The following is a 12815-nucleotide window of genomic DNA, read 5'->3' on the forward strand; positions in this document are numbered from 1 at the left end:
TATTAAAATTGAATTAAATATTAATATTAAAAAATTAAATCTTATTATTTTAAAATAAAATTATTTAAAAATAAAAATATCATTATGCATTCAATAAATTTTAATTAGAAAATTTTAGACCATGCATTAAATAATGTTTTTTTTGAAGATTTAATGCGTTAAACTATCCACTATCCAGCACATCAATGCCTGTGCCAGGAGCAGGAGCTAATAAATGATATTTAATGCTTTACAATAATAAAAAATCTACCTTGACATAATAAAATCCGACCTTTAAAAAAACCAAATGTCAAAATTGAAAAGTAAACAGAAAGGAGAAATTAAAAATGAAAAAAGAGAGAAAAAAAACTATTCAAAATCTTTGGCATCCTTCATCATTTTTCTCTACATCCATCTTCAAACCCATTCGAGTCATCTAATCCCTTCTCCCTTCATCCCTAACCTAAAGTCTAAACATATTTGCACTGCAGATTCAGGACTTGTTTGTAACTTACAACAATATTTGCATTTTATGGCAAAAACAAGCAAGAATGAAGAAAAAAAATTTCAGGTACTTACTTGAAAATTATGAATCTTCGAATGTGCAAGACTGCAAGTGATCAGGGTTTGCTTCTCGGGTTCAATGGTAGTTGTGTTGTGATTTTGTTTGCCGTTTGGTTTGGCGTTTAGAGTCTAAATCGAAATATGAGAATTTTATATTTTCTATTGTTTTGGATTGTTTTTTCTGTTTATTTAGACTTCTTTTTACTTTTTTTGATTGAAAACTCTCTAATTTTGCAGGTAAGGGAATATATTCCCTTTTGTCTTATTGTATTTATGTTGATTTTTGTTTAGAGGAGATGAATTTTTTTTAATTTTACAGTAACGAAAAATAACGGGAATAACAGACCGTTATTGCCGCAATTGTCTGTTACCCGTTAAATTGCGGCTGCGATCCACCGCTAACGATGTGACTCCTCTTCCCATTGCTATTTTCAGTAGTAGCAGTTTCGAACGGTGCCGCTACCGCTATATAGAGGCTGCTATTTTGGTATCGGACTGCTATTTAAATCCCTGGCCTCAAGTATGGGCCCGAGCAACACGAACCAAATCATAGAATGAAGACTTCTATTTACTTTCAGTAGGAAAATATATATCTTTCTATAACCGAACACTGTACGTTTTTCCTAAAAAATAGTTTTTATTCTTAGAAATAAATTTCCACTACTTTTTATTAGAATAACGGCGTATGAGAAGGTGTCTAAATTGTTTAACTGATAGTTCTTATTTATACAACAGTTCTATTCGGATAGGGCTTGATTAAATACTAATATTGTAAAAGATGATACAACTTCTACTCTAAGTAAAAAAAGTAAGGGTGGCAGCGCCTTTTTGTAATACCCTAGGGTTGTGAAACCCACGTCCTACTAGATCACTAGATTAAAATGTGTGATGTCACATTACGTTGTTGAAGAAACTTAGACTAAATCAATATCATTTTCCTGGGTGACATGGCATTCAATCGAATAAATCGTATATAATTTCAATCCAATGCAAAAACACATACAATGAATGTTAAACGATTTTAATTAAAGTAATTTAGGAATTGTACGAGGTCAAATACAAACTTTGGATTCGAATTTGAACTCGATGTATCTTGAGACAGACCTTCCTTGTGTCATTATTTTTACTTCGATGTGGTATTGTCTTGAGACTTAAGCGATGTTGTCTCAAGACTTATTCATTTAGTCTCGAGACTTAAAGTTGTGAGATGCACTAAATGGTTGAATTTGTTCTTGAGGTGTCAAGACATATTCCTTTTATCTTAAGACACTAATGCAATATTTCCCTTAAATGAACATTTTTAAGCATTCAAATACCAACCTATTCAAGCCTTACTTACACCATTATTATACCAATCTCAATTGCTTAAACTTAATATAGTAAAACATGATCAAATCTTCCAATAATTGAATAGCAAATACTCTTCAACCTAACCAAGCTTGGCAAGTAAACAAACCTTTGTTTTCATGCATAATAATTTATAACTCAAGCATTAAAGTTCATCAAAGAAAAATTTATAGGTCCATTACTAAAGAAGCATACCAAGTCAACCAAAATGTTATGTAAACACCAAGATTAGCCTTGGTACATGCCATTAGCTATATATATATATATGAATACAAAGGAACTCAAACTTGACCCGAGCTGAGTTGAGCTACTAAATTTGGATGCTTTCTGATTTCAATATACTAGAAACTTGTTTGAGACTTGCGCATGGAAAAAAATAACCATATGCTAAGTATGGAATACTCAATGGTGCTAAAACAATTAGAAATCAATGTAAATACATAAAATGAATAAGCAAATTAAATAACATTAAGATACATAGTAACCAAAATTCTTCTCAATATAGTTATTATATAAACAAAAATCATTTAGCTGATCAATTCTCAAGGTATCCATATTTGATTCGTATTGCCATACCATTATAGTTATTTATGAAATCAATGAAACACCTCGTTTACCAATTATTAGATTATCTATGCACTATCATGGTATTTGCATCTCGTTTTATATTTTACAATCGACGTTCATTTCCAATATTATATTTCCATTTCCATTTTACTATCATAAGCATTTCACATTTTATTTTCATATTACAACCTCTATTAATTGACTCAGATTTGAGAAAGGATACGCGGATCAATCCACTAACACACTAGTAAATGAACTATTACACCCCTTACCCAACCTGATTACCAAGTTCGGGCTACAAAATGCTATAGTCGTTGAAGCAACTAAAAAGAAATAACATTCAATTTAAATATAAATCATCCCAATATAACCAATTTAGTTCATAATCACATTATACAATCCTCCTCGGGTCTTATACGAGTCTACGTATGCTCTAAAATTAACCTAGAATTAAACAAGGATCAAATTGTAACATTTTCAAAATTAAAATCTGACGTCATGACGTGAGGAAGTTCCGTCGCGACGTGACTCACTAACTTGGCCCTCATTGTGATGACAGGGTTTTTGGTCACACCATGGCCTAAAACCTATGCTTCGACGTGACGACTATCACTTGACGTCATGACGTGGACTCTGTTTTTGGCACAACTTAGGCCATTTGGTATCTATTTCATGTGAACCTTTCAACTTAACCAAATGGTGGATTTTGTACAACATTTACCTACACAAGACCATTCCAATAACATTTCAAAACATCATTTTAAAACCAATTCATAGCAATCAATTCGTTATGCCACATTTGACACCCAAACATACCAATTCAACCTAATCTATCTCTGTAACACCTAGACCTGTCCATGGGCCGGGCCGGGCCCGAAAAAAATTTTGGCCCGACTCTTAGGCCCGGGCCTGGCCCGGCCCGAAATATGGGTCTAAAATTTTGCCCAGGCCCGGCCCGGGAAAAAAATAATAAGCCCGAGCCCGGCCCGGTCCGACCTGATTTTTAATAAACACAAATATTTTAAAAATAAAAAAATAAAAAAAAATATTTTTAAAGTATTTTAAAATTAAAAAATAAAAATAAAAATATATATTTATTATATTCGGGTCAGGCCGGGCTCGGGCCAAAAAAGTTGAGCCCAAGCCCAACCCATTTTTTAAACGGGCCTCGTTTTTTTGCCCAGGCCCATATTTCGGGCCTATATTTTTACCCAAACCTCCCATATTTCTAAGGCGGGCCGTCGGGCAGTAGGCCGCCCTTTACCATGGATGAGTCTAGTAACACCCCTATACTTGATTTGACCTTTGGGACCCAGTATAGAACTATTACATTTGTTTCCAAAGCGCTCTTGGCTAAACAAAAGGTAATTTGAACATTTTATGACTAAATTTTAACATTTACGACTTATTAATATAATTACGGATGTTTCGAAACTTTGTCGGTTAACCGAGTTCACTTGGAAGTAAATAGAATAAAATTTTCATTTAAAACATGAGGCAAGTATCAGTAGCAAAACCTAAGGTATTGATACATATAACAAGGTATTTGTTCCCCTAACAAGTATCGATACCAAAATCAAATTCTATAACTCAAATTTTTTAAAAATTTCATGCAGGTACCAAAACCTAAGGTAACGATACATATAACACGCATTATGTGTTGAATCTCCTATTGTCAAAACAGACCCTATGGCATGCCAATTGTACCTGTGACTATATCAGACACTATTAATAGGGCATTATTAATTATCAAATAAAATTCAATCTTACAACATAATAGAACAATATTAATTTCATGTGCCAATCTCATCAGTAATTCACCAAAGAACATCATATACTATTAACCGACAATTTAGTTAAGACTTACTTTATTTCGAACAATACTTTACAATCTTATCATGTTCAATTCCAACCAAGTAAGCTTGTCACAACAATTTACCATTTATGAATAATTAATATATAATGAAAATCAAACCAAGGTTATTTATCGTTAACCATAATTAAAACACATTATAATTCAAGATAAAATGACATTACATTACCACAACGTAAACATATATATACATTTTGATATATAGCAACCGCATTAAATCACTTTATAACACAAATAATGTGATGATAATATAATAAACACGTAGATACATGTTTTATGCATATATCAAACCATTTTCAATGTAGATAGCATCGTATCACAATGCAAACACTCATATACTTATATAGACATAATGTGAACAAATCGAGTAATCGAGCTTATATATACCTTAATTCATAATTGAGCTTATGCATAACTTGATTCGATTAACTTGAATTTTTTTTTGATTTTTTGAATCGAAACGAGTTTTACTCACCCCTACCAACAAGTGGTTGGTGCTCTGTAGTAACCAGGGGAATCAGGGCAATTTGGCGTGTGGTACCTGTTGCTGCAGTAAGGGTGACAGGATTGGTGGTTATAGAATCTCTCAGGGCTTTCACTAGCTACTTTAAGGTGGGGAGGACGACAGTCAAATATATAAAAAGGGTTCCTTTAAGAGGTGGAAGGAGAAGAAACTTGGGTAAATTTTAAGCTAGTGGGAGTTCCTGAGGCTGGTGAAATGGGGTATGATGAGTGGGGTGGAAGAGTTGACTTGGTAAGCAAGATTGTTGGTCTGGTTGATTTGGTCAGCGGGAGTGCCACTTTAGGATTTTGAAGCCATGTTCTCCATGCTCATGGCACCAATTGCTGATATCATGTACAACAAGGGAGGATTACTATAACGACTCGAAAGTCAGTGATGTCGAAAAGTGTGGTTTCGGGACTCTTTTTTCGTAACCCAAACTTGTAAATATTTATATTAGAAGCGAATTGAATTTCAGTTAGAAATTTTTGTTGAATTAGTTTTTTTATTAGGGTATAGAGACTAAATTGCTTAAGTGGTAAAAATGTAATTATTATTAAATAATAAGCTAAAATAAAACTAAGGGACTTGAAAGGAAAATATACCTTTTTTAATTGTATTGGACGATGTATATATATTATATATAAGTTATATATTATGTTAACATTAATCTATGTTATAATAAAATCATATTAAAATAAAACAAAGAATGAATATTAGGCAAGTGGATAGTAAGAGAAGCCATATTCTTTTTTAATTTTTCTTCATTTCGAAACCAAGGTGAAATGGGAGAAGCACGTATGGCCTAGGGCTGAATATTTGCAAGTTCAATTTTGTTAGTGTAATTTAGTCCTTTTCTCGTAATTTTTATATTTTCGGAATCCTGATACCATAAGCTAGCTAACCTATGTCTTATTTTTTGGTACTGCTTAAGATTTTTGATGTTACCATTGTTGAGTAGTTAAAGCTTTAGGGACTAATTTGATAGGTTTTTAGGTTAGAAGTGAAAAATGACTAAATTATGAAGTTAATTGTTGATTTTGAGTAATAGGGACCAAATTGTGACAATTTCAAAATTTAAGGGTAGAAATGAGAATTATGGAATTAAATTTGGGGTTAAATGTGAAAGTTAAGCTAGTTTAGCTTTTAAGGATTAAATTGAATAAAGTGTAAAATTTGTATAAATTAGCAATTAAATGTGAATTTGTTTGTGTATTAATGATGTATATGGTTTATTTATTTCAGTAGCTAACGTCGACCCATATTTTTCGAAAAAGAAGGGAAAAGATAAGGTCGTAGACGAATAGCTCGGAGTTTACGCTTTGTGTTTCTATGATTCGAGCTAATTTACAAGTTGTTGTAGATTGATTTGTTTGTTTATGGTAAACATTTTAGGTGAGATTTCTTGTTCAATTGGGCTTAATTTATAACAACCCGTTTTCTAGTGGTATTGGAAACATTGGTTTTGAGACCACAAATTTGATGAATGAGTTCGTAAATAGAGTCAAATATAGTATTTTATGGAATTTTGATTTATAATTGAATTGAAATTTTGAGAATGTTTCAAATTAGTCCTGGTTAAATTCTAGATGGTATTGGAGCATACATTAGCCCGTATATGATCTGAGAAATGACGTATTTGTTAATACCAAATTGAATTGACTATGCTTGGATATTTTTTTTGTCAAATTTGAGTAATAATTATGCAATTATGAAGTATTCTATGTTTATTTGAGATAATCTATGTAAATTGAATATGTTCTATTTTGGTTATGATTGTAGCATTCTGTAACTCAGGTCCGATGACAAGATTGGGTTATGGGTGTTACATTTAGTGTATCAGAGCTATGGTTTAGTTAGTTCTCAGGCTGAATGTAACATGTATTGAGTCTAGAAATACGTGCTATCTTATAACTTATGATAGTGTGATGTCTCTTGAATCGAATTGATTTTGCTTTTCATATAGATAAAAGATGTCATATTAACCCAACCAAACTAATTTCGATGAAGTAAAAAGTAATGTGCAAGCCAGGATGCATGAGGTTGCTCATAGTATGCTCATTTCTGAGGGCTAGGGAAGTGAGGCCTGTGGAGCCTTCTTCCATATGATGTCAGAATGGTTTAGTGACCGTAGAAGAGTCAATTACGTGGCTCAATGACCTTCACCCCCAATCTTCAAACCCCTATACGACCAAATACTCAAAAAATTCCTTCTGATAATGGCCGAATATGGAGAGTCGAAGAGTTTAGTAGATAAGTGTGTGATGATTCAATCAAGGTCGAGTACTGGTTAGTAAACACACGAAGAGTGATAGATGAAATGTTACATCTTTCCAAAAATTTTCTGAGATGTGCCATGTCATTGTTAAAAGAAGAGGCATCTCGCTGGTAGTCAACTTTAACTACTATGGTACAAAAAGAATGAATTAACTGGAATTCTTTAAAACTGAATTTCGAACTGAATATGTCAACAAATGATACCTTGGTAAGAAGAAAAAGAAATTTATCGAGTTGAAACAGGGAAATGGATTAGTTGCTAAATACGGACGTGAATTTGTTCAACTCAATATTTATGCTCATGAGATTGTACCAACTAAGGAAGGAATGTGTATTCGTTTTGAAGATGGATTAAACAACAAGATCAAATTGTGGGTTGATGTAATGGAAATTTGTAAGTTCATAGTTTTATCTGATTGAGATCAATTAATGGAAGAAAATTGCAATTATAAGAAGCAAAAAGAAACGAAAGCTCGTGACCTTAGTAAACGTACCACACTCAGAACAGTTTTTGCTTCCCCACCGAAGAAAAAGAAAGAATCGAGTAGTCGTTTTTAGTGTCATCAAGGTTTTCTGACAGTGATAGAATGAAAAAGAGTATCGTGAGACCACCGATGACTTTAGTAACTAGTGTGGGTAGTGTTAGAATGTAAATAGACTGGAATGTAGCCTTTATGGATGGAATCATTTTGGGATATGTAGACCGAAAGACACTTATATCAAGCTAATTTGAACAAAAGTCATAATGTAAGACCTGTTGCTACTTCTACGAGAGGAAGACAAATAGGAATTTGAAGTACAAGTAGAGTCAGTAGAAGCAAAACAAAAGACATAGTCATTTAATCTGAAGCTCGAGCTCCCATTAGAACTTATGCAATCCGAGTGCGTGAGGAAGCTTCCGTTCTTGATGATATTGCTAGTACCTTGTCTATCTTTAATGTTACTTTGTATGCATTAATTGACAATGGGACGACATGTTCATACATATATGCATAACGCTAGTAACAGAAAAGAGTTTACCGGTTGAGTTGACTAAATATGTTGTTAAAATAATAAACCCTTTAGACCAAAGAGTCATAATTGATTTGGTTTGCAAATAGTGTCCACTGAAAATTTAATGCTATGATTTTCTGACTAATTTGATGTTACTGCCATTTAATGAATTTGATGTTATACTAGGAATGGATTGGTTGACTGTTCATGATGTTGTAGTGAATTGCCGATAGAAACAAATTTATTTGAGATGTTAGAGCGGTGAATTGATTTTGGTTGAATCTGCTTTTGAATCTGCTAAGTATGATTGTGTTTTGAATATGATTTTAGCAATGTCCACGCATAAATTTATATGAAAAGGTTGTAATATGCTTTAACTTCTATACTGGATTCTAGAGTTTCTGAAATAAAAGTTGATCAGTTACCGACAGTTTGCAAGTTTACATATGTTTTTCTGCAGAATTGTCGGGTTTACTGCCAGAGCGAGAAGTCAAGTTTGTTATAGAATTAATGTTAGGGATTGCTTCAATTTTGATTGCTTTGTATAGAATAGCTCAAACCAAATTAAAAGAATTAAAAGCTTAGTTGTAAGAATTAATCGACAAAGATTTTATTCGACCGAATATATCACATTAGGGAATACTAGTTATATTTGTGAAAAAGAAATATGGTTTGATGAGATTATGTATAGATTATTGATAGTTGAAATATGTCATGATAAAGAATAAATATTCGTTGCCTCGTATTAATGATCTATTCGATCAGCTGATAGATGTCATATTATTTTCAAAGATTGATATTAGATTTGGTTACTATCAGTTGCGGGTTAAAGAGGTTGATTCAGCCTAAATATAAGAAGGAATTCATTGTTTAGAGTAATGCTTCACTCAGACCACTTTGAATTATGTTGGTTTGATTATTACAGAGTTGAGAGTTAAATTGTTAATTTTTCAGTGAAGATTACTAATTTTCGTATGTATTGTCATAATAGTCTATATTTTCGAAATCAAATATGTGTGCTAAACAGTTTTGAAATTATACGAGGTATCTTATATAAGGTTCCTAGCAGCACCTTTGTGATTTAAACTAGGTGGCGACAAAATGTGTAATGTCTGGAGACAAAGTTACTGGTGGCTGAAGATAAAACGTGAAATTTTAGAGTTTGTACCGAGATTTTTGATATGTCAATAGGTTAAAAACTAAATATCAAGTTCTGTTTGAATTATTACAGTTTGTTATGATTGCTGAATGGGAATGAGAACGAGTCATGATAAATTTCGTATTTGAACTACCTTTGATGATAAGAAAGAAAGATTTCCTCTGAATTGTTATTATCAAGCTGATGAAATCTGTAACACCCCGATTTTTGGGGTTAGAAGTTTTGATATTTGTAGGTAGGGTCAGTGGCTAGATCAAACATGTGAGTTTGTTTCTAGGTTTTAGTGTTAGAATGGGCCTATTGGTCTAGTGGTTGGTTGTATGTTAGTTTAGTTTGGGGTTCCAAGTTCGAGCCTCGAGTGTGCTTTGAGGGAATTACTTCGATTTAAGTTTTGTTTTGTTGAAAAAGTTTAATATTTATTTATTAAATATGTATTTAGTTTGGATTTTTACTTTTATTTTTTCTTTATCTGTTTTTTTGGGTTGCACTTTCTCTCATCTCCCTCACTATGGTTTGTTTTCTTTTTATTTTCCTCTTGGTTTCTTGCGCCTTTGGACAAAAACAAAGGAAGAATGGTTTTGTTTTGGAAAGGTTCGGTTCTCTATCGCCAAGTCGGTGTCTGGAAGTTTTGGTCGTGAGTTAGGTGTGGGATTCAAACATTTTTTTTCATTAAAAATTATGAATTGGATATGTGAAATTCAGTGGTTATTGGTGTTTTTTGAATCATTAAATTTCGATGTTGGAGTTTGTTTTTTTTTAAATATTTTCTTGTATGTTTTTGGATTAAAGTGGATGGGATTCGTTTCGTTGATGGTGAAGGGATTGTTAAGCAATTTCGAGGTGGGTTTTAGGACTACAGATGTTAGGAATGCGATTTTGAGAAGAAAGGTACAGAATGCAGCCAATTTTGGTGTGGTTTTGTGACCACACGGGTGGCCAGACAGGCGTGTGCCCCCACTCGGACGGTTCACACGATCGTGTATAATTAGAAATTAGGGTTTCGGGTAAAATTTAGTGTCATACGGCCTGGCCGCACGGCCGTGTGGCCAATTTAGGGATTTAAGGATTCTACACGGGCGTGTGTTTTGGACACATGCCCGTGTCTGGTGGGCACACGGGCGTGTGAGAATCTCACACGGTCGTGTTTGCCCTGTATCCTATTTTATCACAAACGGACATTGATTTACAGGGCCGGTTCACACGGTCATGTCTTTAGGCTCCACAGGTGTGTGCCTCATTCCACACGGGTGTGTGCCCCTCTATATGGGCGTGTTGACCCCTACACGGTCTAGGCTTTTCCACATGGCTGGAGCACACAGCCGTGTGGTCTTATCTCGCCAAATTTTATTCTGTGTCAAATTAAAGCTTGATCATGATTTTGTGTGTTCGAACTCTTAGTGAGGTCTTGGTAAGGGTGATCAGGACTTTGATTCAACCTAGACTGGTGTGTTTTGTATAGATATACCTCTATTTAAGTAGATTGTTTGATTGTTACTTGAGGTTACTTTGCAATTGATACTGAATCCAGGTAAATGAATGTGCGCATTTCTGATTCTAAGTGATTGGTGTGTGAGTGTTTGTGTGTTGTGTGCATTCTGTGACTGCACGAGAATTCTGTAACTGATTGACTGGATGTGAGTTTCTATGTCTGAATGACTGTTTGGACATCTTGTATTCTGATTTTGTATGCCTGTCTGCATACATACATTTGTATAAAACGTTTAAGGTTTGGTTGTGAAGAGAAAGAAGATTGATTCTGATCTAATCTGACAGTTTAACTGCAATATATCTGTACAGTGGTTTACCGCAATGCACTGTGCTACATATACATCAGCTTTGCTGCGTATTATTATCTAAGTGGCCTAGTCCACATACGTGGTGTGTCGGGTTGGATGAGCTTAAATAGATTTTTGAGGTGTGATCGGGGACGAAGAGGTGTTTTGGCTGGATGGGTGGGTTTCTTTTCTACTTGATTGCATTCATGCGCATATGGTTAAGTGATTGGGTGTAAGTTTATTTGTTGGTGTTCTGTTTGGTTGACTTAACATGTGTGACTGATTTTGTGTGTATTGAGGTGTTAGTGTAATGACATTTTGGAACATCGTGTTTATGATGATAAGTGTTTTAGTACTGACCCGTTGATTGGTTATCGGTCGAGTTTCTGTCTATGATGTGGTGTGCTTGATTGTTACATTCTGTTGGGACGTTGGCCTCAAATTTACCTTTTGTTTCTGTATATCTCTGTAAGTATGTTTTCCTATTGAACAGCTATATGGAATTCTCTTTTGTAAATCTGTTGTTAATTATTTCGAACTCACACAGAGCTCGTGTAGCTCACACTCATCAGTTTCCCTTTTTCAGGTATTTTCGTATGTTGTTGCTGGAGTCGACACGCCGGACGTCTTGGACAACCACACTTTAGAATTGACTTTAAAAGTATTTTCATAAATTTCGCATTTATAAATAAACAATTTGAATTGTAAGTTTTATTTTTAATATCGTGGTATGAAATGTTGTGTTAAACGCAAGTAAGAGTCTTTTGGACTAAAATTTTTATGATATCGGGATTTTGCAATTGAGAGTTTTACGTAACTTAAATATTATTTTTTTCTAGCTGGTTAAACTAAAATTTTTCCTATAATCACTTCGGTGATCATTGTAACCTCCAAGATTCAGTCTAAACTTTTAGGCCGGGTTTTAGGGTATTACAAAATCGACAAATTTTATTTTAGTAAGATCGGATTAGTCACTTGAAAAGCTAGTTGGGTTGCATGTATTGGAGATTTACCTCTAGATTCTGGAGTAAATTTCGCAATGCTATAACGCAAAGATACTAACAGGCAGAATGATTAATTCAGATTCTGGAAGATATAATACAGTTTTATATCATTAAGTTCAAGGGCAATTGAGAAAATGTTTACTATTGGTTGAATTCGTTTATAATAATAACGATCATTATTGTATTAAAATCATACCGTTGAAAGCTTTTTTCGGACGAAAATGTAAAACCCGGTTATACTGGTTATATGGGAGCGAGAACAAGCTAGTTGGAACATATTTGACTTCTAATAATCTTTAATAACTATCAGGTTATGAGGGTTACATAATTGAATGAACTAAAGATTATTACAACTCAATTGTGCATATTTGAGAAATATATGTATTTTTTGTAAATGTATGAATTGAATATATATATGTTAGGATACTATGGTTATTATTAAGTTGAATAAATGTATATATATGTTAAGAATAAATGTGAATTTGAAATATTCATTGATAATGAAATGAAATGGAAACCCTATTAACTATTCAGACAGAGTCGCATATAGTTGGCATGGCATAGGATAGGAAGAGTTTATGGTTACTTCGACTATGAGTTGATGAGGCATTGGGTGCCAATTTGCTTCGGTTAACCGATGAGACACTTGGTGCAATTATTTGCTTTAGATTTATCCGACGAGGCATTGGATGCCAAACTACTGTGTTGGTTCGATTCGTGTGTTTGTCCGATTCCAAGTTTCTTAATAGGGGAAACAAATGCTAACTTTAGAATT

General features: G+C 33.6%; 1 long non-coding RNA gene across 11 annotated transcripts in view; it reads left to right on the top strand.

Moving 5' to 3' along the window:
* LOC105773744 (uncharacterized) overlaps positions 1–11836 on the top strand; it is a 30022-nt gene extending 18186 nt beyond the window's left edge. For 2 of the 11 annotated variants that reach the window (XR_008196811.1, XR_008196819.1), the window contains exons 5-6: positions 471–550; positions 11623–11836. This is a non-coding gene — a long non-coding RNA (uncharacterized LOC105773744). Of the gene's footprint in view, positions 1–470; positions 551–780; positions 839–862; positions 1495–11622 lie in introns of those variants that run through there. The other 9 variants (XR_008196810.1, XR_008196818.1, XR_008196816.1 and 6 more) reach the window with 6 other exon arrangements.
* The last annotated feature ends 979 nt before the right edge of the window (positions 11837–12815 follow it).

The sequence above is a fragment of the Gossypium raimondii genome, chromosome 6 (assembly GCF_025698545.1).
Source record: "Gossypium raimondii isolate GPD5lz chromosome 6, ASM2569854v1, whole genome shotgun sequence".
Classification (NCBI taxonomy): domain Eukaryota; kingdom Viridiplantae; phylum Streptophyta; class Magnoliopsida; order Malvales; family Malvaceae; genus Gossypium; species Gossypium raimondii.